The sequence below is a fragment of the Sus scrofa genome, chromosome 3 (assembly GCF_054392235.1).
Source record: "Sus scrofa isolate SSC_HxYL_T2T_F1_AM1 chromosome 3, Sscrofa_HxYL_maternal_Yorkshire_Landrace_v2.0, whole genome shotgun sequence".
NCBI classification, from domain to species: Eukaryota; Metazoa; Chordata; class Mammalia; order Artiodactyla; family Suidae; genus Sus; species Sus scrofa.
Window position 1 is genome coordinate 53873877 of NC_139385.1, and position 24855 is coordinate 53898731.

General features: G+C 41.2%; 1 protein-coding gene and 1 non-coding gene across 3 annotated transcripts in view; both read left to right on the plus strand.

Annotated features, from left to right (window-relative positions):
- The window catches only part of ZNF169 (zinc finger protein 169), a 103876-nt gene that overhangs the window by 11541 nt on the left and 67480 nt on the right, over positions 1 to 24855 (plus strand). The window lies entirely within an intron of this gene.
- MIRLET7D (microRNA let-7d) lies at positions 1614 to 1709 on the plus strand. The gene has a single exon (NR_128407.1). It is a non-coding gene; the product is annotated as a microRNA let-7d (primary transcript).

A 24855-nucleotide genomic window follows, 5' to 3' on the forward strand; every position in this document is an offset into this window, starting at 1 on the left:
AGCTGGGTCTTCACTCACAAAGGAATGAAGCTGTCAGATGAGGAGATCCATAGTTTGTTTTAAAATGCAAGGATCGTGCTCAAAAGAACTGCTTTGAGTTTTAACACCCATGAAGACCTTCTTCTAACGTCTAAACCATATGTTGCCTTGGGCCCTTATAATTAAGCAAAGCTAAAGCTCCTTGCCGTGTTTTAAGTGTTTGCCATCTATTTTATTTGGGGAGAAGGAAAAGAGGCAAAGTGGAGGTGAGGAGAGGTCACACCTTTTCCTAAATATCTCCGTCTGTCCTGAATCTTAATATCTAAGATAATTACTGTGTGGTGCCATCGGCAGAAGGAAACCTGCATGATCCAGAATTGGTCTTTGTTATAAACTAGACATACATAGGTAGAAGGCTTTTATAGTCAACTGCCTTTTGTTGTGCCAAAGAAAAGTGGGAGTGTTAGAGAAATTGGCGAGTATAAGTTTTGGATTTGTAGTACATGTGCCTCCAGTGTAGCTATTGTCACCACTCTGCAGTTGAAAACTTAACTAATACCTAATGTTTGGTGAAAAATATATACCTTTTAGGAGTTCCTGTTGTGGCTCAGCCGTTTACCAACCTGGCTGATATCCATGAGGGTGCGGGTTTGATCCCTGTCCCTGCTCAGTGGTTAAGGACCAGGCATTGCTGTGAGCTGTGGTTTAAGGTCGCAGATGTGCCTCAGATCCCAGTTGCTGTGACCGTGGCGTAGGCTGGCAGCTTCGACCCCTAGCCTAGGAATTCCATATGCCATAGGTATGGCCCTTAAAAAAAAAAATTATGTCTTTTATTAATTACCCAAGGACCCATTTCATAACCTTATTGGCCAAGCACAATGGCCAATTGAATGGAATTGTGGAGAATTAGATTTTGTGAAAACCTTTAAATGTACTTTATGGAGGGTTTCTCGTGTGGCGCTGCAGTGATTTGGGTCACTTCTGTGGTGCAGATTCAATCTCTGGCCCAGGAATTTCCACATGCTGCAGGCCCCCCAGCCCCCAAGTACCTTATGGTACAGTGTGACAGTCTGCAAAAGCTTGTTGATGGTTTTCTAAAACCATGAACAGAATTTGCTTGTTTAACACTCTAGATGAAGGGTCAAAATCCCCAAATAACCATGGCCTGGAAGTGGCTGGCTGTAACTGGAGAACACGGCATCTAAAGGGGACAGGCAGTAAGTTAATTGCTTCAGTTGATGGTGGCAAGGATTTATACATGCAGTCACTAATTTTCTAGTTTATCAAGAAAGGTGGAGAGTTTATGAAATTTGATGATATAAATTTTGACATTATAGTAAATATTTCTTAAAATCTGTGGCTTCAGCAGTACATGGTGGGCTGGGTATTAGGCCTCTGGTTTGCATCCTCTGATGTAATTGAATTGTTTCTTCATAGCAAGAGGTTTGATTTTAAGCAAACATTTTGTGATTTTTACCAAGGGCATATGGCCAATAACTTTTTTAGAGCCTCTCAGTGAGTGAATTCTGATTGGTTTGAATTTGAAATAAAACCCCCAAAATATGACCTAATTTAACAGGTTAATTTGAAATCCATCTGTTAAGTGGAAGACTGGCAAGAAAAAAAAAAAATGGGTTCCTAGGAAGAGGTAGTAGGTTGCATAGTTTTAGGGCAGAGATTTTGCCCACAAGGAGGTAACTATACGACCTGCTGCCTTTCTTAGGGCCTTATTATTCCACGGTAACCAGTTTCCTTGCTACCTTGCTTTGGTGTAAGCAGAGTTGTTTCTGCAGGTTTTCTGACAAATGGAAACATTGCAGGAATACCAGAGGAAAGAAGCATTGCTTACATTGGTGATTTAAAAACAGCAGCATGGTACCAACATTGATTAATAAAAGTAAAGTACTGAGAATTTAATAAGACTTTTGTAGTATATCTAGTTGCTTATATGATCTCATTTTGGGGTTGCTGTGGAAAATTTTGGAAAGCATAGTTTTTTTATTTTTTTGGTCAAGTACCTTTTTCTGATCAGAGACTGCCGGCTCCTTTCCCCCTCTGTAGCCTCTGTTAACACTTCAAAGAAGGCATTCACTGAAGCTAGTGGGAAAATTTTGCTTTTTCATACACTGTATTTGTAAATATTTATCTTGCTAAGTGTTTGGGTTTCTTTGTCTTCTGGACTTAAAATTTGGAATAGTTGTTAGGGGTGGAATGTATTGCATATTGTGGGAATCCATCATTGCATTGAGCACCCATTGTGGTATGCAACTCTGAATCTGTTTAATGTGTACAGGGACTGGAAGGTCAACAAAAATGAGTGATTATAAAATTATTTGTTAAACATCTTTCCAATAAAAATAATTACTTTTGCTTTAAAACTTGTGCTTTTAAAATCATTAACCTGTCCCCCCCCCCCCCCCCCCGAGAATGTTACAGTAGGAGGAAGGTCAGTAGGTTCTAGGCACATTACACACCTTTGACGGAGATAGTTATGTCTGGCATCTAAGGCATTTTTTACATTGTGCAGTCCTTTGAAATCAAAGTTTTAAAGATTTTAGTTGAGTGGCAAAGCTGCATCAATTACATGTATGCTGATTTGAATGAAAATGCATAGGAAAAGAGCAAGGAAGTGAAGGTGATACTGGCTATAGCAGGATTTGGGATGATTTTTTTAATCAGTATTTCAAGTTTTCCCTAGTTTTACTTATAAAGGCATTCTAAATGACCTGTAACCACCTTCCTATTAAAATATTTGGACCACACCATACAGCCCTTAATTTTCCAGGTGGTTCTATTTTGTGTTTTCTGTTTTGCTTCTTCCTTTGGTTGGGATCTTGGTGGGAGGGGAGCTGAAGCTTTCCTAGGGATTGGGCATCAGTGCCTTGAGAAATGTTTGATGGTTGGAGTTCCCATTGTGGCTCAGCAGTTAAAGAACGCTACTAGGATCCATGAGGATGCGGGTTCGATCCCTGGCATCACTCAGTGGGTTAAGGATCCGGCGATGCCATGAGCTATGGTGTAGGTCGCAGACGTGGCTCAGATCCCACATTGCTGTGGCTGTGGTGTAGGCTGGCAGCTGTAGCTTCTATTGGACCCCTAGCCAGGGAACTTAAATATGCTTCAGCTGCAGCCCTAAAAAGCCAAAAAAAAAAAAAAAAAAAAAAAAAAGGAAAGAGAAATGGTTGGTGGAATTCACTTCGTGGCTCAGTGGAAACAAATCTGACTAGTATCCTTGATTTTGATCCCTGCCTGGCCTCACTCAGGGTGTTAAGGATCCAGCGTTGGCTGTGATAAGTGGTATAGGTCACAGTCACAGCTCATATCTGACATGGCTGTGGTGTAGGCCAGTGGCTACAGCTCCAATTTGACCCCTAGTCTGGGAACGTCTGTATTTGCCATAGTGCGACCCAGAAAGACAAAAGAGTGTTTAAATGGTTGAACAAGCACATGAAAAGATATTCAACATCACTCATTAGAGAAATGCAAATCAAAGCCACAATGAGGTATTCCATCAAAATGGCTCTCATCAAAAAAATCAGAGTTCCCATCATGGCTCAGTGGTAATGAACCGGAACAGTATTCATGAGGATGTGGGTTTGATTCCCTAGCCTCACTCAGAGGGTCAAGGATCCAGTGTTGCCCTGAGTTGTATAGGTTGCAGATGCACCTCGGATCCCTAGTTGCTGTGTGTAGGCTGGCAGTTGCAGCTCTGATTCAGCCCCTAGCCTGGGAACTTGTATATGCCATGGGTGTGGCCATAAAATATATAATGTACAAGTAGCCGTTCTCTTATGGGTTATGTAAATTGGTGCATCCATATGGAAAATAGCATGGGAGTTCCCGTCGTGGCGCAGTGGTTAACAAATCCGACTAGGAACCATGAGGTTGCAGGTTCGATCCCTGCCCTTGCTCAGTGGGTTAACGATCTGGTGTTGCCATGAGCTGTGATGTAGGTTGCAGATGCGGCTTGGATCCCGCGTTGCTGTGGCTCTAGCGTAGGCTGGCAGCTACAGCTCCGATTAAACCCCTAGCCTGGCAAAAAAAAAAAAAAAAGGACAACAGTATGAAGGTTCCTTAAAGAACTAAAAATTGAGCTACTGTATGATCCAGTGGTCCGTCCCACTGCTGGATAGATAACTGGAAAGACAAAAACTAACTTGAAAAGATACATGTACCTCAGTGTTCATAGCGGCACTTTTTACAATAGCCAAGACATGGTAACACCCCAAGTGCCCATCAACAAATTGATGTAAGAAGTGGGAGGGGTATGTGTGTGTACACAGTGGAATGTTACTCAGACATAAAAAAGTATGTGGAATCTTAAAAAATAATGTAAATGAATCTACATACAACACAGACAAAATAGACTTAGCTTATCAAAGGGGAAGGGAGGGGGAGCAGGGGACTATATTTAATATAATCTGTAATGGAAAATTATCTGAAAAAATAGTCACTTTGCTGTATACCTGAAACTGACATCAGATTGTAAATTAATTGCAATTGGGAGTTCCCGTCGTGGCGCAGTGGTTAACGAATCCGACTAGGAACCATGAGGTTGCGGGTTCGGTCCCTGCCCTTGCTCAGTGGGTTAACGATCCGGCGTTGCCGTGAGCTGTGGTGTAGGTTGCAGACGCGGCTCGGATCCCGTGTTGCTGTGGCTCTGGCGTAGGCTGGTGGCTACAGCTCCGATTCAAGCCCTAGCCTGGGAACCTCCATGTGCCGCGGGAGCGGCCCAAGAAATAGCAACAACAACAACAACAACAACAACAACAACAAAAAATTAATTGCAATTAAAACAAGTTTGGCAGTTGGCCCACCTGAAGGAAGCATCTTCTGTATTAACTCAGATCCTGGAAACCTTGCTTAAAATCCATTAACTTTAATATTTTAGATCGATTTAAGGCTATTTTCCTTAAGTAAGAGAGCCCAGGGGTAGAGTAATTGAATTTAACTGCTATTAATATTAGAACAATGTGTTAGAGAAATTTACATTTCAGAGAAGTGTGGAGGTTGCCCAGTGCTGATGTGGAAGCTTAATAATTGCAGTCCTGAACTTTTTTTTTTTTTTTTTTTTTTTTTTTGCTTTCTGCCAGCTCTAGCACATGGTTTCCACTTTTAAGTTCACCTCTTTGTCATAATATGGCTCCTGTTAGGTGGTCATCACCCCTTTTCTAAAGAGAAAGATGTAAGGAGAAGGGCACCTTTTTGTAGAGTTTTCCCAGCCATGCCCCATGGTGGCTGCAGGGAAGGCTGGTAAATGGTTTAGGCCATTTTCCAGGCTGAACAGGATTGGTTCCATTGGTACGGAGATGAAAGAGAAGTACACCATACCTCAAAGGGCATTAGGAAAAATCTTGGCATAACGGCCAATGGTTTCTGTTCTACCCCTCCATACTTGAGTGGCTTTGGGCAGGGCCCCTCCAACTCCTCTGAGCTTGATGAGAAATTTCTTTTGAGATGGAGTGGTTCAGTAAGAAGGGCTGTTGTGCGGGACTTTCCATCAGCAGAGAGAACTGGCAAGGGACCTGCACAGACCCGACAATGTATAATTGCCCCTAGCACAGGGCCTGGTACAGAATTGCATCTGATGAGTCTTTTTCTCTTAATAAACTATTAGAGTAGCTTTAGGATCACAGCAAAACTGAGCAGAAAATAGTTTACATATACCCTGCATCATCTATACCCTGCCCCCCAAAGTCCCCAGCCCAAACTTAGCCACTGTGGACATCCTGACCACAGTGGGACATTGTAATAAAGCTTTTTTTTGTCTTTCCCTTTCCTTTGAAGTTCTTCTATCATTAGAATTAGTCCAAGGCTTAGATTATGGCCCCATGGAAGGAAGGGAACAAAACTGCAATGACCAAAGGACAGATTCCTGGCCTTGAGTGCCAAAGTTGGCTGAAGAAAATGTCAGAAGCAGGTACTTACAGTGCCTTTTTTATTTTTTGCTTTTTAGGGCCGCACCCGAGGTATATGGAAGTTCCCAGGCTAGGGGCCAAATCAGAGCTACAGTAAACCACAGCTACAGCCGCTCGGGATCTAAGCCATGTGTGCAACCTATACCAGAGCCCATGGTAATGCCGGATCCTTAACCCACTGAGCAAAGCCAGGGATCAAACCCCCATCCTCATGGGTCCTGGTCTGGTGGTTACTGCTGAGCCACGATGGGAACTTCCTAAAGTGACTTTGGAATTTTGAATAAACTTGTCAAGAGCTAAACCTGAAAGACTGAAGACAGTGAGTTGCATTATGACAATAGTAGAAGAAAATGTGTAATGAACTTTCCACTCCAGAAGAGTTTTACCAGCAAGTAAGGAGAGAATGACTTCAATGAGTGCTGGAGAAAAGGTTCCTGTGCTCAGTACTGTGAGCATGTGGAATTCCATAAATGAATTGGGGGGAATGCAGGAGCAGGGGTTGGCAGGTTTGCCGCCTTTGCCAGGGCAGAACCTGGGAGACTTGTAGGCAAGACCGTAGATAGCATGGTACCTCAGCAGTTAGGGCTGGAGGAGTGCTGTGGCTTTTGATGGAGCTGGAAGACCTATGCAAATCACGTATTTCTAGGAGGGCCTCAGTTTCATTGAAGCATGAATCCTTGTCTCAGGAAAAGTGCCCCAGCTCTTGGTCTGGGGATAGACAGACCAGATCTGAACTGAAATGTAAAAAGGAGTGGTAGAGGGTTCATAAGGGGAACCTTCTGGAAAAGAAACAGGCTTGTAGTGTACCCTGCTGCTTACCTTTGGCTGTGGTTGTGTGATGACCAGAGCTATAACAGCCTCCTGAAGACACCCGGGAGGGAGGGAGGTCAGTGCCAAGTGGAAATTTTGACATCATTGAGCCTGTGTCAAGCATTTGCCATCCTTCTGGTTATATGTGAAAAAGAAACTACCCCACAGTGAGTGGGTATGCAGAGGAGAGCTCCTTTTACAGATCCCACATATCAGGGACATCTTAAGGAAAGCCCCTAGATGTGTTTAAGTATGAGGAGTGAAGGTGTGAAGAGACTGTCAACTAGGTAGAAGCTTTGGTGCTGGGTTGAAGATTGTAAGAGACTGCATATCTGACATTTGGAGGCCATGGTATGATCCTGAACAGGAGCATAGCTTGCTGTGGATAAAGGCTAACAACAAAGACCATGTTTCTGAAACTGAGATCTTAGGAGTGTTGGCCAGCAAGGACCAAGTTCGGACAACATGTGGACCAGCCATCCCTTTCTGGTGGTGAGGTGTCAGCTCCTTGGAAACTTAGATCCTCAAGGAGGAAAATGGGTCGGGGAAGAACTCTGAGTTTGATAGGCTACTCTGTTAAAACTGCTTTAAATCAAAACAGTTTCAGCTTTCTGTCAGCAGAAATGGGAGCATTTTAAGACATTTAAAAACAAATGTTAAGTTACCTTACGCTCCTGAATGCTAAGTGCAATTTTGAACATCTACAGTTAGCCTAACGCAGAACTTACTACTCAGAAATAAGAGCTTCTTTGAGGATTTGCAGTGAAATACAGATGTAGAAACATTTTAAAAGGCAAACTATATGGCTTACCTACTTCTTAATGGGTAATGTAGATTAAGTTTTCTAACATCTCATTTTATACCCCAGGTATATTATCCTTAGTACTTAATATGAGCATTAGTCACATGACAGGCTCTCAATAAATGCAGTGTGTGTGTGTGTGTGTGTGTACTCCTTGCTTTGCATGGTACCTTGCTAACAAATTTATGCATATGAGAAATGTTCTTCCTTTGCTTTGCCTAATAGAGAACCATGCAAAGTGAGTACAGCGGAACCAGTATATACATGTTTTCATTAACATGGCACCATGCAAAGTGAGTATTGCCTGCATGTATATGTACCCTTTGCTTCTTAAAATATGCCCAGCTCCCTTCCTTGTCTTGCTTCCCATCAGTCTAGGACCCTTTAGTCATAGATTCTCATGGAGCTAACTCTCTAAACTTCCAGGTTTCATCATTCAGCCCATTGGCAGTGCTTAGAAAGCTTAATACTAAATCTTGAGGTGTGGTTTTTCAACCAGGTCTGAAAGTGGAGGAATGACGCAGTGGAGGGGGAGCACTGGCTAAAATGAGAAAGGAGACGGCTAAGGAAATCTGTAGAGATGCACAGAGTTTGAGGTCCAAATACATTGGTCTGGTAACTCTCAAAATTGTAAATAATGCCCTCTAAGTAATCTTAAAATGATTAATATCTTGGATACCCCAGGGTAGGGACTAAGGAGACTCAGGGTATGATGAATGGCAGAGCAGAGGATGTTTGAATGGTGGGAAAATACATTGCAGTTACTGGAAACCTCCATTGAAAAAAATGTATCTGGTTTGTATATGGTTATTTTGTGATTGGGGGTATGGCAACTTAGTTCGTAAGAATGATGAAACACGCAGTCCTTTGAATATGGTTTCTTTTGCTTAGCATATTTTAAAAGTTCATTCCTGCTATAACATATATGAATAATCTGTTCCTTTTTATTATTGCATAGTATTCTGTCATATATCACATTTGTTTAGTCAGTGGTCATTGGATTTTTTTTCTAGATTTGGCTTTTTTGATTGATGTGCTATAAACACTTGTGTACATCTCTTTCTGTGGATATCTGTTTTCATTTCTCTAGGAGAAATACTAAGGAATGAAATTGCAGGGTGATCTGGTAAGTTTATGTTTAACTTCTAGAAAGTTGCCAGATTGTTTGTTGCAAAGTGTACTATTTTACATTCCCAACAGCAATAAATGAAAGTTCTATGCATCTTTATCAACACTAGATAATTACTTTCTAGTAGGTGTTTAGTGGTATCTCATTGTAGTTTTAATTTGCATTTCCATAATGACTAATAATGTTACACATCTTTTCCTGGACTTATTAGCTATTCTTGTATCTTTGGTAAAATGTTTACTCACATCTTTTGACCTTTTTTTCCCATCAGCTTGGTTATCTTTATATAATTGTGTTATAAGGATTCTTTTTATATTCTGAGTACAAGTCCTTTATCAGATAGGCTTCCAAGTATCTTTTCTCAATCTGTTTTTCATTTTATTAATGGTGTCTTTTGAAATACAAAAGCTTTAACTTTTGATGAATTCTAATTTATGGGGGGGTTGTTTTATTTTTTAGGGCTGCAGATGCAGCATATGGAAGTTCCCAGGCTAGGGGTTGAATCAGAGCTACAGCTGCCAGCCCACGCCACAGCCATAGCAACGCCAGATCCCAGCCACATCTGCAACCTACACTCACGGTAATGCCAGATCCTTACCCCGCTGAGTGATATCTTTATACCTTTGTATCATAAAGGTATAATATAAAGGTATAAATTTATCTCTTTGGCTGCCCAGTTGTTTCTCAGCACCATTTGTTGAAAAGATTGTCCTTTTCCAATTGAATTGGCTTGGTGCCTTAAGTGAAAATCAATTCACCATACCTATGAGGCTTTACTTCCTTTTTTTTCCTTTATGTTTCTAGCTTTATTGAGGTATGATTGACCAAAAATTATATGCATTTAAGGTATATAATATGGTGTTTTGATATAAGCAAGCATACTTTATGTAATGATTGCCATAGTCAAGTTAATATATCTGTCACCTCATATACTTCGATTGTGTGTGCATTGAAAGCAAGATCTACTCTCACAGTGGATTTCAGGTATACATTATTATTATTATTTTTGTCTTTTTTTGTCCTTTTAGGGCCGCACCTGTGGCATATGGAGGTTCCCAGGCTAGGGGTCTAATCGGAGCTATAGCCACCAGCCTACACCAGAGCCACAGCAGTGTCAGATCTGAGCCGCGTCTGTGGCCTATGCCGCAGCTCACAGAAATGCTGTATATGTAACCCACTGAGCGAGGCCAGGGATTGAACCTGCAACTTCATGGTTCCTAGTCGGATTCATTTCCACTGAGCCATGACAGGAACTCCAAGTATAGGTTATTATTAATTATAGTTACCACATTGTACATTAGATTTCTAGAACTTAGGCATCATGCAATATTTGTCTTTCGTATTTAGCTTATTTCACTTAACACGTTGTCCACCTTCATTGCCATTATCACAAATAGCAGGATTTCCTTCTCATGGCTGAATAATAGTCACTGCATGTCTATACCATACTTTTAAAATCTGTTTCTTTGTCAGTGAACATAGATTTTTTTTCCTCATATCTTAGATAATTGTGAATAATGCTACAATGAAAATGGGCGTACAGGTATCTCTTCAAGATAGTGATTTTACTTCCTTTGGATATTTACTCAGGAGTGGGATTGCTGGATTACATGGTAATTTTTTAGTTTTTTGAGAAATGTCTATATTGTTCTCCATAGTGGGTGTACTAGTTTACTTTCCCACCAACATTGTACAAGGATTTCCTTTTCTCCACATCATCTCTTTTTGATAATCTTCATCCTAGGAGTGAGCTTTATTGAGCTGTAATTGACATATAACTTTGTATAAGTTAAAGTGTACAGTATGATGATTTGATATACATATGTATTACAGAATTACCAAAATAAAGTTACTTAACATATCTTTCACCTCACATGATTACTGTTTTGTTGTTATTGTGAGAATTTTAAAATCTATGCAACTTTGGAGCATAAATACAGTATTATTAATGTAGTCACAGTGTCGTACGTTAGATCCTGATACTTAGGTCTCTGTCACTGAAAGTTTGTACCTTTGTCCAGTACGTCCTCATTCTCCCACTCTTGCAACCCTTGGTAACTACCTTTCTATCCTCTGCTTCTACAAATTCAGTTTTATTTTTGTTGGTGTTCTTGTTTTTGGTTTTTAGGGCTGTATTTGTGGCACATGGAAGATCCCAGGCTAGGAGTTGAATTGGAGCTACAGCTAGGGCCTTTGCCACAGCCACAGCAGTGTCAGGTCACAGCGTCTGCGACCTACCCCACAGCTCACAGCAACGCTGGATCCTTAACCCACTGAGGATTGAACCTGCATCCTCATGGATACCAGTTGGGTTTGTAACCTGCTGAGCCACAACAGGAACTCCCCAACTTTTTTATTTTTTATTTGTACATTTTTAAATTTTATGGCCACAGTCAGGGCATATGGAATTTCCCAGGTTAGGGACTGAATCTGTAGCTGTAGCAGTGCCAGATACTTCTAACCCACTGCCAGGCTGGGGATCACACCCAAGCTGCTGCAGTCAGATTCTTAACCCAGTTCACCAAAACAGGAACTCTGAGTACACCTTTTCTAGATTCTGCATATAAGCGAGATTATACAGTATGTGTTTTTGTCTGACTTCTGTCACTTAGCATAATGCCCTCAAGGTCCATCCATGTTGTGGCAAATGGCAGTATTTCCTTTTTTTGATGGTGGTGGTGGGGTTATGCTTGCAGCATGCAGAAGTTCTGGGGCCAGGGATTGAACCCCATGGCAGTGACAATGTGACAGTGCCAGATCTTCAACGTGCTGAACCATTATTTCCTTTTTTTTTTTTTTTTTTTTTTTTTTTTTTTTTTTTTTTTTTTAGGGCTGCATCCACGGCCTATGGAGTTCCTAGGCCAGGGGTTGAATTGGAGCTATAGCTGCCAGCCTACGCCACAGCCACAGCAACATGGGACCTACACCACAGCTCATGGCAATGCTGGATCCCTGACCCACTGAACAAGGCCAGGGGTTGAACCTACATCCTCATGGATACTGGTCGGATTTGTTTCTGCTGCGCCACAACGGGAACTCCTGGATTTCCTTCTTTTTAGTGACTGAATGATATTTGTGTGTGTGTGTGTGTGTGTGTGTGTGTGTGTGTGTGTGTGTTTTCTTCATCCATCAGTAGACACGGGTTGTTTCCATGTCTTGGCTATTGTGAATGATGCTGCAGGGTATATGTGTGCAGATACCTTTTCGAGATACTGATTTTATCATTTTTGGATATATACCCAAAATGAGAGTTCTGGATCATATGATAGTTCTTTCTTTAAAATTTTTTGAGGGATATTTATACTGCTTCCATAGTAGCTGCACCAATTTACATTTCCACCAGCAGTGCACAAGAGTTCCCCTTTCTCCACATTCTTATCAGCATTTGTTATTGCTTGGTTTTAGGGTTTGTTTGTTTTTGTTTTTTTGTTGTTTTTTTGTGTGTGTCTTTTCTAGGGCCGCACCCACGGCCTGTGGAGGTTCCCAGGCTAGGGGTCTCATTAGAGCTGTAGTCGCCAGCCTACGCCAGAGCCATAGCAACACTGGATCCGAGCTGTGTCTGCGAACTACCCCACAGCTCATGGCAATGCCAGATCGTTAACCCTCTGAGCAAGGGCAGGGATCGAACCTGCAACCTCATGGCTCCTAGTCGGATTTGTTAACCATAATGGGAACTTCTAGGGTTTGTTTGTTTCGTTGGTTTTTTCTTTTTGTCTTTTTAGGACCTTACTCACAGCACATGTTAGTTTCCAGGCTAGGGGTTGAAATCAGAGCTGTAGCCACCAGCCTACGTCCCAGCAATGCTGGACCTGAGCCGTGTCTGTGACCTACACTACAGCTCATGGCAGTGCCAGATCCTTAACCCATTGAGCAAGGCCAGGGATCAAACCCGGGTTCTCATGGATACTAGTCATGTTTGTTACCACTGAACCATGACTGGAGCTCCTTTTTGGGGTTTTTCGATAGTAGCCATACTAATAGGTGTGAGGTTTTAACTTTCATTTTCCTGATGATGAGTGATGTTGAGCATCTTTTTGTGTATTCTTTGGCCATTTGTATCTCTTCTTTGGAAAAATTTTCTCTCTCCTTTTTTTAAATCAAGTTGTAAGCTTTTTGCTATTGAATTAAAGGAGTTCTGTATATATTTTGACTCTTAACCCCTTATCAGATAGATGGTTGCAGATATCTTCTCCCATCCTGTAGGTTGCCTTTTCATTTTGTTGATTATTTTTTGGGACTCCTTTAATTTAGCCCTTATTTTTTTTGAAGGACAGTTTTGCTGGCTATAAAATTTTCATTTGATAGCCCCGCCCCCCCACCCCCTGCATATTATTGTTTTTTAGGGCCTCACCTATGGCATATTGAGGTTCCCAGGTTAGGGGTCAAATCAGAGCTGCAGCCCCTGGCCTACACCACAGCCACGGAAACACCAGATCCTTAACCCACTGAACAAAGCCAGGAATTGAACCTGCATCCTTATGGTTTCTACTTGGGTTCCTTAACCTCTGAGCCACGAAGGGAGCTCCCCCTCCAGCACTTTAACTGTTGCCTTCTGGCCTTCAAAGTTTCTGTTGAGAAACCTACTAGTAATCTTATTTGAGATCCCTTGCACATGATGAGTAGCTTTTCTCTTGCCCCTTTCAAGAGTCTCTTTTTGTGTTTGCTTTTTTCATTGTGCATCTTGATGCATTTGGTTCTTTCATTGTGTCTTGATGTGGGTCTCTTTAGATTTATCCTACTTGGAATTTGCTGAGCTGGCCATTGTTAATAAGTCTACAAATAACAAATGCTGGAGAGGGTGTGGAGAAGAGGGAACCCTCCTACACTGTTGGTGGGAGTGTAAATTGGTACAGCAACTGTGGAATACAGTATGGAGGTTCCTCAGAAGACTAAATATAGAACTACCATATGATCCAGCAATCCCACTCCTGGGCATATATTTGGGCAAAACTGTAATTCAAAAAGATACATGCACTGCTGTGTTCATTGTAGCACTATTCATGTTAGTCAAGACATGGAAACAACTTAAATGTCCATTGACAGATGAATGGATTAAGAAGATGTGAATATATACAATGGCATACTACTCAGCCATTAAAAAGAATAAAATGCCATTTGCAGCAACATGGATGCAACTAGAGATGATCATACTAAGTGAGGTAAGTTAGAGAAGGACAGATACTCTATGATGTCACCTATATATGGAATCTAAAATATGGCACCAAATTACCTATCTATAAAGCAAACAGACTCACAGACATGAACAGACTTGTGCTTGCTAAAGGGCAGGGGGAAGGAGTAGGATGTACTGGGAGTTTGGGGTTAGTAGATGCAAACTATTACATTTAGAATGGATAGACAAAAAAGTCCTGTATAGCACAGGGAACCATATCCAATCTCCTGGAATAAACCATGATGGAAAATAATTTTTTTTAATGTAAATATATGTATGACTGAGTCATTTTGCTATACTGGAGAAATTGGCAGAGTATTGTAAATCAACTATAATAAGGAATAAATGGGCAGAGGACCTAAATTAACAGGTTTTCCAATGAAGACACAAAGATGACCAACAGGCACGTGAAAAGATGTTCAACATTACTAATCAGGGAAATGCAAATCGAAATCACAATGAGATATCACATCACACCTGTCAGAAGGGCTGTAATCAAAAAGACAAGAAATGAGTGTTGGTGGGCAAAGGAAACCCTCAGGCACTGTTGATGAGAATGCGAATTCATATAGTCACTATGAAAAACATGGATATTTCTTAAAAAAATAAAAATAGAACTACTATACAATCCAGCAGTTCTACTTATGGGTATTTGACAAAACCAAAAACACTAATCTGAAAAAATATAAGCACTGTTGTGTTCATTGAAGCCTTACTTACTATAGCCAAGATATGGAAGCAACCTAAGTGCCCGTCAGTGGATAACTGGATAAAGAAGATGTGATTACTCAGCCCTAAAAAGGAGGAACTTCTTCCAGTTGTGAAAGATGGATGAACCTAGAGGTTATTATGCCAAGTGTGACAAGTCAGAGGAAGGCAACTATGGTATAATTTCACTTATGTCCTTAAATGCAAAGGAGCTCCGTTGTGACAGTGGGTTAAGGATCCAGTGTTGTCACTGCAGTGACTGGGGTCACTGCTGTGGTACAGGTTCAGTCCCTGGTCAGGGGACTTCTGTGTGCTGCGGGTGGGGCCAAAAAGTAAATAAAAAATAGGAGTTCCTGTTGTGGCTCAGTGCAACTAACCCAACTAGTATCCACAAGGATGCAGGTTCGATCCCTGCCCCCACTCAGTGGGTTAAGGATCTGGTGTTGCCGTGAGCTCCCTGTTGTGGCTCAATGGTAATGAACCCAACTAGTATCCATGAAGATGCGGGTTCGATCCCTGCCCCCACTCAGTGGGTTAAGGATCTGGTATCGCCGTGAGCTCCAGTGTAGGTCACAGACACAATTCGGATCTGGAGTTGCTGTGGCTGTAGTGTAGGCTGACAGCGGCAGCTCCAATTTGGCCCCTAGTTCAGAAGCTTCCAAGTGCTGCGGGTGTGGTTCTAAAAAAACCAACCAAACAAGCAAACAAACATAACTAAACAGAACAGAGTCATAGATACAGAACAAACAGGTAGGTGGTTGTGTCATCCTATGCATGAACAAGGTCTTTTAAAGGTCTTTAAGAATAACTCAGTGATGTTTTGTAGTTTTCAAGTTTTGCAAATCTTTTTTCGTATTTATCCCTCAGAATTTCAAATTTGAGGAAAGTGTCAATTGCTGATTGTTCCTAATAAAGATAATCTTTTATAAAAACAATTTAAGTTATTTTAAAAATTTTCTCAAGTTGCTAAACTTTTTAGTTTCATCAGAACTAATCATTGGGAGTTCCCGTCATGGCGCAGTGGTTAGCGAATCCGACTAGGAACCATGAGGTTGCGGGTTCGGTCCCTACCCTTGCTCAGTGGGTTAATGATCCGGCGTTACCGTGAGCTGTGGTGTAGGTTGCAGATGCGGCTCGGATCCTGCGTTGCTGTGGCTCTGGCGTAGGCTGGTGGCTACAGTTCCGATTTGACCCCTAGCCTGGGAACCTCCATATGCCGTGGAAGCGGCCCAAGAAATGGCAAAAAGACAAACAAACAAACAAAAAACTAATCATTGGGTTTTCTACAAAGGCGATCATGCTGTTGTGAATAAAGACATTTTTGTTTACCATTCTCTATGCTTTTCGTTTATCTTCTTGCACTTACTCCAGTGCCCAATTCAGTGTTGCATAAAGTGGTGAGCATAAGCATCCTTTTCTCATTTCTGACATTTGTTGAAAAGTTTTCATTCAGTATAATGTCCACTGTACCTTTTATTCATAGTTTGCTGAGAAATTTTACAAATTAGGAATGGATCGAATTTTGTGAAATGCTTTTTCTGTGTCTATTTAAATAATCTTTTTAGGGGAGTTCCTGTTGCGGCTTACTGGTAACGAACCTGACTGGTATCCATGAGGATGCAGGTTCGACCCCTGGCCTCACTCGGTGGGTTAAGGGTCTGACTTTGCCATGAGCTGGGGTGTCAGGTCACAGAATCTGCTTGGCTCTGGCATTACTGTGGCTGGGATGTAGGCTGGCAGCTGTAGCTTGGATTCAACCCCCAGCCTGGGAACTTCCATCTGCTGCAGATGCAACCCTAAAAACACAAACCCCAAAAAATAAAACAAAATTTTTTTCCTCTTAGCTTGTTAATATGTGGATTTACAGCGATTGATTTTTCAAATGTTAAATGAATCTTGCATTTCTGGGACCCACTTGGTTATGATGTGTTATTATTCATTTTTAAGAATCCTTCTTTAATACTATTTTTTTTCTCTTTTTGTATTTCAACTTAAGTATTTTCTCTTGACCTGTCTTAGATTTGATTCTTCCGTTGCCTTACTACAAAGTCCACTGAAAGACTTCTGTGATGGTATTTTTCATTTCTAACATTTCCTTTTGGCACTTTCTGAATGAAGGGATAGTTTTCATCTGCATGTTAAAATTCCCTGCTGTTCAATGTTGTCCCTCCTTTCTGCTGTTTTCTTTAAAATACTTATTATAGTTATTTAAAATTTTCTGTGTAATAATTCCCATATTGGAGCCATCTCTGGATTAAGAGTCTTTCTTCTCTTGGTGATGACTGCCATAGACTGCCATTGCCTGTGCTAATACTAAAACCCAAAGGTCTTGGAGTTCCTTTAAGTTCTCCCAGCCTGCCTCCAGGCTTAAGCACACACTGCCTCTGCACACCTCTGCCATTTCTCTCTCCGCTCCCCACTCCTTCCCTCCGCTGTAGACCACCACTGCCTCATGCTCAGTATAGGGCTCAGATTTCACGTGGGATTTCTCTGTTGCCCTTTTTTGTCCCAATTTTCTATAGAGCCTCTCTATAGATAGGCTGCCCTTATATCTGGGGCTACTAAAGATCCTAAATTCTCAAACTAGCCCACATTTGGCCTTCAAAAGTTCCTACCCATGTCTGTGCACCCTTCTCTTCCTCCTGCTGCTCACTCAATGATAAAATAACTGGGATGCCTTTATTTTCAAGAGGGGTCTGTCATGTTCTGTATTTTTGCTTAGCATTTTTTTTTTTTTTTTTTTTTTTGGTGACCTCAGCTTTCTGATGGTTTAAACGATCACTTTGAAGAAATATGATGTCGTAGGTTATCTGCCTTTGTTTTTGTTGTTTTTTTGGGTAGGAGAGACATTTCCCCATGACTTTCTGTGTCCTAAGCAGGAGTGGAAGTTCCTAATGTCTTTTTTTTGGGGGGGGTCTTTTTTTTAGGGCCGCACCCCCAGTATATGGAGGTTCCCAGGCTAGGGGTTGAATCAGAGCTACAGTTTCCGACCTATGCCAGAGCCACAGCAATGCCAGATCTGAGCCACGTCTGTGACCTATACCACAGCTCACGGAAATGCTGAATCTGTAACCCACTGAGCGAGGCCAGGGGTCGAACATGCAACCTCATGGTTCCTAGTCAGATTTGTTTCCGCTTCGCCATGACGGGAACTCCCCTCATGTCTTTTAAGCCCAGGTCCTAGTTGTCTCCAAGCTTCAGTGGCACTCACTCCTTCCCTGTGATCCTTGAATTCCACTTTTGTTTAAGCTGAGTAGAATTTGGTTCATCTCAGTGTAACCTCAAGTGTCCTGTCTAACACAGGAGTGGGAAGACATTGGGGAGATGTTAAGCAGAGACTACAATCTACCAGAATGCCTCTATTCCTTTACTTGCAGAATGGGGGTGAAATTCTCTCCTCTGTCTGCTTACGGGTCTCTTGGGAGAGTCTTCTGGTATAATGGATGTGAATGAGCTCTGTAAACTATACAGTCACTATGCATGTGTAATTACTGAAGATAAAGGTTTGTTTTTCCCACTGCCTCAAATCTATGGAGCTCAGGTCTTCTCTCCATTGGTACTCCCACCTTCTGGTTTGGGTCCATCATTTCTCATCAGTAACTTCCTATGTGATAGTGATCCTGCCTGAGCTCTTTAGGCATCTGTGCTGTCCTTATTACAGATATGGTCTACAGATTTATGACTCCAGCTTCTTACTGGCTGTGTGAGGTTGGAGAAATAGTTTAACATCCCAAAGCCTCTGTTTCTTTATTAGTAAACGGGTTAAAATAGCATATAATCTCAGAGTTATAAGAATCAAATGCCGTGTTTGAGATGTGTTCCTGGCATGCTGGAAGTGACTGGCCCCAAGGCCATGTGGTCAGTTTACATTAGGGCTAGGCTGGAGCCCAAGTCTGATGTCAGAGGCATCATTTAGAATTACTGAGTTATGTGGTCTCTGAGTAGCTTTCCTGGACTCTCCGCTTCGCCTTTGTCAGATATTCCAAAAAAACACATACTTTTAAAAAAAGTCTTTCTCTTGCCCTTAAACATTTGTTTGTACCTCAATGCCAGGAACTCTCTTCACATCTCCAAATGAATTATCCCAGCATTCAAGGCTCCTCACGGTCCTGGATAAAACTTATCTGTCTGTCAAGCATGCCTTATTGCTCTATTTAGCCCACAAACACTGGTTGTGCCTTGAACAATGAGTAAGCTAAGGACAGGCACAGACAGAGAGGGCTATTTTGGGTTGTGTGGGAGAGGGCATTTCCAGGGGAAAATGATGAGAGTGAAGACCAAGGGACAGGTAAGCAAGGTGGCCTGTATGGGAAGCAGAGAGCAGGCTATTGGATGCATGGAAGATGTGTACTGTGGAAGGTGAACCCGGGGTATTACCCATAGTTGGACGGTTTGGACAGCAAGTATAAGCTGCCTGATTCTTGTTCATTGTGTTTTCCATGGGAAACCCATGGAATTGGTTTGAGAGGTAAAGACATGACCATCTGCGCTGCAGGGTTTCTTGCTCCTGGTTTTACTTCCACTATTTCAGAGGTCAGACAATCTGGAGTGGAGTCTCAGGGCTCTCCTCTCTGACTTCATTCTCCTTGCAGCCTCTGAGAGGCCCAGCCTCACCCTCCATCAGAAAGTTACTGTCTCTAGCCTCATCCTCCTGAGACACCACAGCTTGAAGTCCTGAGAAAGACTTAGAATATGACCACAAGATCTCAATATCTGCTTGTCCACATCAAGATCTCTCTGTGCCTTAGTTTCCTTGACTGTATATTGGAAGGAATATCACCTGTTTTGGAGGGATGCACTGTGGGTTAAGTGAGATAATGTAAGAAAAGTGCATAGCACAGGGTCTGGCATGAAGCTAGCTCCCAGTAAAGCCTTCTGCTCTGGCCTTCTCCTGGGACATTCTTCCCTCTAGCACTTTCCATTCACAGACAGTGAATGGTTCCATTCCAAGGCGCCTGTTCACTTGTTCAGAGTGTGGGCATCACCTGAGAGGCAGGGCACACAGTTTCTGCCTTGAAGATCGCATGGTTGATCTATGAATAGAGAGGACTGGTGTCCAGACGTCCAGCACAGTAGGGAGCATGAGGAAGGAGAGTTCCTTCCTCTCTCAGAGGCTTCTGTGCTCACAGGGACAACAGTGTGACAGAGGAAAACTGTCTGCCTCCAGGGTTAGCTGATTACAGTCACCAGCTGCAGAACGCAGGCAGGTCCCTCCACTTCTCCGATCTGTTTTCTTCATTGAAATTGGTTCTGTGTGAGGGGAAATGGAAGAGTACAGGTAAAATGCTGCATATTGTCTGGCAACACTAGCTCCTGATGAAGGCTGCCCTCTCCCACATGATTCTCCCTGAGACCCATGGAGAGGAGGAGCAGTCAGGATGGTCAGAGAAGCTCCTGGTTGCTCTCAAGGCCTTGCAGCAACCTGGACCTCAAGGGCCAGCTCTGATGTGATGGTGAAGTAATTCTGTGATATCCATGTGCCATATTGCTTTCCACCTTGGGGCACAGCCAAGACCACCAGGGTCTTGATTCTGCAAGTTCTCTTCGGAGATTCTACAGAGGGTCAAGCACTATACTGTCCATTAGAAATGTAATGTGAACCACACGTCTAAGTTTAAATTTTCTCGTAATCACATTAATAACGAGGAGTTGCCACTTAGGTGCAGTTGGTTAAGGATCCATTGTTACTGCAGCTGCAGCTCGGATTTGACCTCTGGCCAGGGAATTTCCATATGCTGTAGGTGGTATGGCCAAAAAATGAGGACAATGTTAATTATTTAACCAAATATATCTAAAATACTGTTTCCACATGTAGCCAATATAAAAACATTATTAATGAGATAATTTGTTCTTCACACTAAATCTGCAGACTTCCATGTGTATTTTATATGTAAAACAATCTTAATTAGGACTGGTCACATTTCAAGTGGTCATTAGCCATGATGTAGCTAAGTGGCTATGAACTGGACAGATTCAGCGTGACTGGACCTCCAGGAAAGAGCCATGCTGCCACCTGGTGGTCGTGTTGTCAAATAGCAACTTGAACATCCACCCTGGGCTGGCACCAAAGACACAGAAGTTACATATTTCTTGCCCTGGCATGCATTCATCCCAGTGAGAGAAAAGGCAGTCAGAAAGAACCAACCTTCAGAGGGTGCAAACTCCCAGAAGAGAAGGCCCTAACAATGCCCTGGGATCTGGATGCATCAGGCACAGAAGTCAGCCAGAGATGTGAAAACACTCTAGGCAAGGAGGCATTTCACAAACATGGGAGAGGAGAGGCTTGGGCCACATGATAAGTAAACAGTTGTCCTAGGGTGAAGAGGCTCTTGGCCAGGCCACCGGCATCTTCACATGGGCCATGGAAATCATTTTAAGTACTTTTTTGCCTCTTTTTATTAAATACTACATTTAATGATTCAAAAATCCAGTAAGAGCAAAAGCAAATAACCTCCCTCTCATCCTTGCCCCCTAACCACCCTGTTCTCATGAGAACATTTATGTGAAACATAAACATTTAGTGAAGTATGCAAGCAATGCCATGATAACTTTGTAGACAATTTGTAGACAATTATTCTACACGTGCAAGTACACCTGTAGAATAAGTTTCTCTCTCTCTCTTTTGCCACAATCACAGCATACAGAAATTCCCAGAAAGTCACAGCAGTACAATGCTGGATCCTTAACTGCTAGGCTACCAGGGTACTCGAGAGTAAGTTTCTTGAAATTATTGGGCCCGAATATATATGCATCTGTAATTTTGATAGATAAGGAATAGCTTTTAAAAAAGATTTAGCTTTTTTTTATTTTTTAATTTTTCAGCCATGCCTTGAGTGTTTGGAAGTTCCTGCACTCAGGATCAAACCTGCACCACAACAGTGACAATACCAGAGCCTTAATGGATAGGTCAGCAGGGGACTCCACATTAAGTTTATTTAGATAATAATCTGCATGTAATAAATTCCCTGTTTTAACTGTAAAATTTGATGAGTTTTGAAAAATGTATACAGTTGTGTAACCACAACCACATTCAAGATATAGAACATTTCTATTGCTTCACAAAGTTCAGTCTTGCTTCCTCCCTTTTCCTTTCACGCGAAAGTACTTCCTAGGAAACCCTTTCACTCCTAACTGTCTCAGCACCTGCTTCTTAGAGGACCCAAGCAATAAACAACTTAAAAAAAATGAAAATTTATAAACAACAGTTCACAAAAGGATAAACACTAAAAGAGGCTTAACACTATTAGTGAAGAAATATAACAACGAAATGACCATTTAGGGAGCAATTAGATAAGAACTTTTGTCTATCGCATTGGCAAAAGCTTAAAGAAGTTGAATAATATCTGTGTTGGTTAGCGTGTGTTGAGAATGTAAATTGCAAAGTGTATGGTAATGGAAACTGATATAGTCATTTTGGGGAACTGGCTTACAAAATATTTTGAAATTATGTATAAATACCATATGACTCAGAATATTTCATTTCTTAAAATGTACTTTAAAGAACAATTGCTAATGTATAAAATGAGGTATATTCAAGAATATTCATTGTAACATGGCTTATAATTGGTAAACAATTCTAGAAAGAAACAAACGAACCTGACTCCTGAGGTAGTTTTGTATAACCAGTTAAATTTAGAGATCTCTTCGCTCCTTGGCAAAGAACATACTGATTTTTTAAAAACTGTAAAATCTAATATTTAGTATTTTAACCATTTGTAAGTGTGCAGTTCTGTGACATTACATATATTCATAATATTTTGTTTGTTTGTTTGTTTGTTTTTAGAGCCACCCCTGTGGCATATGGAAATTCCCAGGCTAGGGGTCCAATTGGAGCTGCAGCTGCCAGCCTATGGCACAACCATAGCAACTTGGGATCCAAGCCACATCTTTGACCTACACTGCAGCTCATCATGCCCAGATCCTTAACCCACTGAGTGGGGCCAGGGATGGAACCTTCGTCCTCATGGATACTAGTCAGGTTTGTTACTGCTGAGCCACAACAGGAACTCCTATCATTCACAATGTTTTCAAGTTCCATCTATGTTGTAGCATATTTAAAAAGTTGTTGGTCTGAATTAAATAAGATTCCACCACATTTTGTTTATCCATTCAACTGTTGATAGGCACTGAGTCTTTTGACTGTTGTGACAATGTGAATATGGGACTAGATATTGCTTCTAGGAACACTGCTCTACAGATTCAAGTTGGTGCTTTCAATTCTTTTGGATTATATACCTAAGAGTAGAATTGCTGGATCATATGGTAATATAACTATGTTCTAGTCCCATCAGCAATGCACAGAGTTCCAATTTCTCCACATACTTGCCAATACTTGTTATTTTATATTTTTAAAATTAGAGCCATAATATCTTATCTTTTATAGTTTCAATTCACATTTCTCTAATGGCTAATGATGTTGAGCATCTTTTCATGGGCTTATTGGCTATTGGTATATCTTCTGTGGAGAAATGTCTATCCAAGTCCTTGGCCTACTTTTTGAACTGAGTTATTTTCTTGTCAATGAGTTGATTTGTATGCGTTCTTTATATTTGTGGATAACAATCCCTTATCAGATATATGATTTGCAAATATTTTCTCTTATTTTGTGGACTGCCCTTTGATTCTTTTTTTTAAAACTGTTATAACACAACATGTCATTTATTGAACATTTTCTAAGAGCTTTACATATACTAGTTCTATGATATTTCTAAAAAATCATGATAAATTAGGAAGCTGAGGCTTAGAAAAGTTAAGTGATCTGTCCAAGGTCACATATCTAGGTGAGCGGAGCAGTCAGCATTTGACTCCAGATTCAAATGATTCTAAACAGTCTCTTCCCATCTATTAAGGTGTGACTTCTCAACAAGCCATCAAGAGGATCAACAGCTTTGAGGTACAGAGCCAACAAGAATTCAGCTAATATCAAATAGTCGAGATGTAAGATGGTGGATGAAATCTGAGGGGCAGGCTAACACTCACGTGTGGTGGACCTTCATGAGATTTTTGGCATCCTAAGGTCCTTTCCTTTCTTCCCAGCACCTTGGTTTCTATAGGGGACTTACTTCTTTCCTTCAGGATACCATATGATGAGATCTTAATCGGGAACCCTACTGTCACTGATAAAAAGAGTATATATTTGATCTAAAGTCAGCTGGACACTTGTTCCCTGGAATTTTGAATATTTTTTTCTCTATTTTTGACATTTTCTTTTATTTATTTTTTTAATTGACATATAGGTGATTTACAATGTCATGCTATTTTTAGGTGTACAGTGCAGTGATTCAGTTATATTTATTTATAGCTATTCTTTTTAAGATTCTTTTCCCTTATAGGTCATTACAAAATATTGAGGATAGTTCCCTGCGCTATATAATAGGGTCTTTTTTTTTTTTTTTTTTCTCCTTTTTTCTTTTTTGGCTGCTTCTCAGCATATGGAGTTCCTGCGCCAGGGATCAGATCTGAGAACCTCAGTTGCTATCTACACTGCAGCTTCAGCAACTGCCAGATCCTTTAACCTACTTTGCCTGGCTGGGGATCAAACCTGCATCCTGGCCCACTGCAGAGATGTCACAGATCCATAGCGCCATAGCGGGAACTCCTGTTTGCCTTTTCACTCTTGATGCTATTTTTGACACATAGAAGTTTTTTTTTTTTGTTTTTTGGGTTTTTTTTTTTTTTTTTTTTTTTTTTTTTTTTTGCTTTTTAGGGCCACACCTGCGGCACATGGAAGTTCCCAGGCTAAGGGTTGAATTGGAGTTGCAGCTGTTGGCCTATGCCACAGCAACAGCAACGTGGGATCCAAGCCGCATCTGCAAACTATACCACAGCTTATGACAATGCCAGATCCTTAACTCACTGGCCAAGGCCAGGAATCAAACCTGAATCCTCATGGATTCTAGTTGGGTTGGTAACCTGCTGAGCCACAACAGGAACTCAAAAGTTTTTAATTTTGATGTTCAGTTTGTCTATTTTTTTTTTCTCTTGTTGCTGGTGCTTTGGGTATCAAATCCATGAAATTGTTGCCAAATCCAGTGTCCTCAAGATTTTCCTGAACATTTCTTCTGAAAGTTAAATCGTTTTAATTTTTATGTCTATATCTTTGTACTAATTTGAGTTCATTCTTTTGCATGTGGATATTCAACTTTTCCTAGTACCATATTGTCCTTTCCCCCACTGAATGGTCTTAGCACACTTGTCAAAATTCAGTTGACAATATGTGTGAAGGTTTAGCTCTGAACTCTCTTCTGTTCCATTCTGATATTCTATATGTTTGTCCTTATGCCAGTACCATAATGCTTAATTATTATAGCTTCCTAGTAAGTTTAGAAGTTAGGAA